This window comes from Triticum aestivum, chromosome 3A, assembly GCF_018294505.1.
Source record: "Triticum aestivum cultivar Chinese Spring chromosome 3A, IWGSC CS RefSeq v2.1, whole genome shotgun sequence".
NCBI lineage: Eukaryota > Viridiplantae > Streptophyta > Magnoliopsida > Poales > Poaceae > Triticum > Triticum aestivum.
The window spans coordinates 722,851,906-722,856,472 of record NC_057800.1 but is presented as its reverse complement, the minus strand read 5'-3'; the positions used below and the strand labels follow the sequence as shown (position 1 = coordinate 722,856,472).

Here is a 4,567-nt window from a genome sequence, read left to right as displayed (position 1 = left end):
TGGGCTCGGTCTAGTAGCTGTCATACGCCTTACATTACAAAAAAGAAAAAACGTAAGAATCACCAGATCATAGCTCTAGAAAAAGGGAAAATTTTGATTTTGCCACTCTAGATTTTGCCAATTTTCCTTATGCCACTCTAGATTTTGACATTTCACTTTTGCCACTCTTAGTTTTTGACAATTATCACAATTGCCATTCTGTCGCAAAAGAAAAATAATTTTATTTCATTTTTTCCACTCTTAGCTTTTGACAATTATCACAATTGCCACTCTGAAAATTTTGTTTTTGCCACGGGAATGGCAATTATGATAGTTGTCAAAAACTAAGAGTGGCAAAAGTGAAATGTCAAAATCTAGAGTGGCATAAAGAAAATTGGCAAAATCTAGAGTGGCAAAAACAAAATTTTCCATGCCAACCTTGATTCTGGATTGGACTGGGATTCAGTGTCACTGACTTTGAGTGCATCATTACATCCAAAGTCAGTTGCAGTTAACTCACTGAATCCGCATCCTTCTAGACCATGATCTTGTCTCATATAGGAGTCGATTCTTTGAAATCTTGGAAAGGTTTTCGTTGATCTTGTCTCACATTGGAGTAAAAATAGTTAACAAAATACGCAACATAGGTTAATTGTAGACTTTTATTAATCTGAATAGTGAAGGTCATGTTTACATAAATAACTAAATAGAGGATTAAGTCAGCCAATTCCATATGTTCTTTCATGCTTGCTCTCTGGAAGTCTGACCACCTTATCTGCTGCAGGAAAGGCTACCGCGATTCTTTTGTTGAGAAACATCTCACTATATTGTAATTCATGCCCTACCCCACGGGAAGTCTGGATACGTGTATATAGCAACCAGATCACTGCAGGTGCTGGGAAAGTGATGGTATATAAATCAACCTAATTACAAAGCCAGTCCACAAAAGTATATTACATCTTTAGAGGAGTACTTCCTTACAAGTCCAATGTTATTAGATATCAAGTAATTGAACATGGATAACATAGTTCATCACACAAAGATTATTGTTAGAAGGATAAACGATATATGATGGTAAATAGCCCTCATTCAATCGGCCATAAAAATTCACAACCTAGAAAACGCTCCAGCATCCTCCATGTTCGATTAAGACAGCCCAGCAAACACTACCATCCTTGGTGTGAAGCTAATTTACTTGCTAATAAAAGAAAACCTTATGTTAAAAATAACACCTTTCTTCACCATGTTCCATAGTTGTGCTAAGGAGAATGCATTTTATGCCTTACCTCTTTTCGTTGGACCCAAACACATGCACTTTTCTGATCTATACATCCAGTGAGCACATTAGAAGAAGATATCAACAGAGTTCAGAATATATGGTAGCAATTGGAGTTGGATACAGGCAAGCATCTATGATGACAAGGATGGAGCTAAGTGTACATGTACAAATGATACCTGGTTTGCTCAGCGGGAGCAATGCTGTTGGAATTTCAGATTTGTTGTCCTCGTCTCCTAAAGGAAGAAGCCGTTTGTGTCGCATCCGACAGCCGTGACTGGCAAGCAAGCACATGGCCAGCAACCGACGAGGGAGGAATCAATAAGGCATGCAGAACACAAGAAGATGAAGCAGTATTATTTTCTCCATTTCAGAGATCTGCTAGAGCCTAGAGATCAATAACAAATAATTCTGCGATAAAAATAACAATTAACTGTAGTCAGCTTATATTCACCATTTCACTGAGCGAACGAAAAACGAATCAAGCAGTACAAATAGAGGGATCACGTGACCTTGTGAACAAGACACAGAAGGAGAAATGTGAATGATAAACTTTATTTGCACATAACAAGAGGCTCACCAGGCCATTGTTCGCCGGACCAACCTGTGTCATCTTCCTTCCACGTGAGCGCCAAGATGTCTGCCTCATCCTGGCCGGCAAACTTTAGCCCTCTCCCCTCGCCCGCCGATGTTGTTCGCCACCACCATAAGACTCCAAACAAAGTATGCTAACTGTGGATAAATATATCTGTGCTGTCTGTCCACCAAATTTAACCTAAGAACAGTAACATGATTGAATGGCATGCTCTAGTCAGATATCAGATTCAAGAAAGCAATCAACTAAATACCTTTTGTAGGAAACCAGAGCCACTGCATGGTGCATGCACACAATATTTTTTGCTTGAGAATATAAATAGGAAAAATCGTCAAACAAGTGGAGGCAATGTGAAAGTTATTCTCAGTGGAACATGGTCGTCGGAAGTTTCAAGAATAGTCTTATATTAGTTTAAAGAGGAAGTACATTCAAATAGGAAATTAGTGTTATAGGAAAAATGTTACACATGTGTTGTGTTCACAGGAGAAAGGTAGCACTCACCTCGCCTTCCTGATTGTGAGGGAGACAGCAGGGGCTGCAGCATCTCACTATTAGCCTCGATTATCCCCATTTCAATTAGCTAGCTACCCCGGACTGCACCTTCTCTGTCTACATTGTTAGCAAGATAGGAGCAGCAGTGCAGTGTTGATGTGCTCGGGGTTATGCCGAAGAGGAGTTGCGGGGGGGGGGGGGGTTAAGGTATAGCAGACACCTGAGTCCACGATGTTGATGATGGGCACCGAACTACTGTAATCGATGGGCTCTGGCATCCGGCATCTCAGTCTTCCAATACACCACATGGCAACTTTAGCGTTGCCAAGCGGAGGCACCTGAAAAGACAAGGATGACCACATCAGGGTGTGGCAGTATCTAGAGATCCCTGCTACCATCAAGCACAAGAAAATAAACCTTGAAGCTGCACAGACACTACTATGATCGAGCACAAGAAACAAAGCTTGAAGCTGCATAAATATCAACTACCTTACAGAGGCAAGCTGATTAATTTAAAACCATTGTCTGAAACAATAGTGAGGACTGAGGAGACAAAATTATCCATTCAATTCATCAAGCAAGAACATAGGCAAAAAGTACTCACATGTCACAACCAGACTTGGGCGCTTCAAGAACATCAAGCTATCCACCATAAAGAGCCTAAGATCAACCTTCATTGCCATAGTGCCATTAGAGTTAAGAATGGATCATAAAATTGCATCCCGTGAAGGTAAATCCATCACCCAAGTTCATTCCCCATGCTAGAGTTCATAAATTTTTTTGCAGGCGCGTGAATCAAATCAAATGATATGCCATCAGAACAATGAACGGGTATCAATGGAGAGAGGGAAACTCACCTACGAGAACCCGTAGATGATCTGGCGGCTTTGTTGTCGATGGGCATCACTCTTGCGGCTGACAGGGGATAGGAGTAAATAGGAGCACGCTGGGGAGAAAGAGGGCAGGGGCACGGTCGCAGGCAGCTGCTTCTCGCAGCGAAGGCGCGACATGGCTCCACAAACTGGCACGGGGCCAGCGCCGAGACGGCCATGGCGGCGGCCGCCGCCGCTCGCGGTCGCGCAGTAAGGAGAGCATCTGGAATCCATCTTGATCAAGAAGAGGCGGGAGAGCACGTAGGCGAGGACTGAATGCGAGCTGTAGGACAGATCCACCTCTGCAACAGCACCGGCTTCTAGTTGGAGGAGGGGACGGGGACCTGCAGCCGTCCTTGCGGCCGAGGAACGGGGCAGCTCGAGGCACACCGTCTTTCTCGGCGGCGCGACGCAGGATATCTCGAAAAGTCGCTCGTTGTTTGGGTGTGTGGCATCCCCTGGCCGATCGTGCGGGCAGTTAGACTCCTGATTTTTTCTCCATCGTGCGTTGCGTGCATTGAGTTGGCTCCTTCCATATTTTCTAGCGATTGGTTTTCCCTTCGATCGATATTTGTCCGTGCGGGGAGGTGGAGGTCGAACCATCACGACGTTCGATCCTTCTTTAATAGTAGAGACGTGTGTGGGTGGGGGACTGGGGGAGTAGGTAGTGATGATGATAAGAAGATATAGGCATGCAATGGCATGGAGGGCAATCTCGATGGTGACAGGGTCATGGCGGCGGGGAATATATTTTACGGTGGTGGTGACAGTGGGATGGGTGAGAGACTATAAGACGACAATACATAGAATTCAACGTGGGGAGGTCAGGGTGCCGGCATGGAAGAGAGTCGGAGAGATGTAAAGGTCGGGTCTTTGTCAAGGTGAGAAATGTAAATAAGGCATCTCAACTTTCGGTATCTCAAAAACAGAAACATGATAATATAACCAAGGCATATGAAGGGATGCATATAGAACTAAAATACGTCTAGATACATCCCCTTTTATTTATTTTGATAACAAGTATTTTCGGACGGAGGGAGTATATTTCTCGAAAAAATAAATAAAACTGCATATGTGTGATATTTCTATTTGTTTAAAAAAATTGTGAGGTTACTAGGTAAAATTTGTATGACCTGCATTTTTTTGAAGAGGATCAGATCTATTATAAAAGTTCCTCGAAAGTAGAAGCATCTTAAATATAATTAAAACTACATCGAGATTCTGAGGCCACTACTGCCGCCAAAACGAGCCGTCAACGCGTTCTTGTCCCCGTTCCCCTACCAGAGCCGGCTTGACCTTGTCGATGACAGCGGGAAAGTCTTCGTGCACGTGCCCCTAAGGACCAATGCACTG

General features: G+C 43.5%; 1 long non-coding RNA gene across 3 annotated transcripts; it reads right to left on the bottom strand.

Moving 5' to 3' along the window:
- Positions 1–431: 431 nt before the first annotated feature.
- Positions 432–3,796, bottom strand: LOC123059448 (uncharacterized). Of its 3 annotated transcripts, XR_006427443.1 has the most exons (4): positions 2,947–3,796; positions 2,352–2,680; positions 1,836–2,030; positions 432–1,666 (listed from the first exon to the last, which is right to left on the bottom strand). It is a non-coding gene; the product is annotated as an uncharacterized lncRNA (long non-coding RNA). The 3 variants fall into 3 exon arrangements; XR_006427442.1 differs by having other exon boundaries at positions 1,836–2,680; XR_006427444.1 differs by having other exon boundaries at positions 432–1,532; positions 1,836–2,680.
- Between the last annotated feature and the right edge of the window lie 771 nt (positions 3,797–4,567).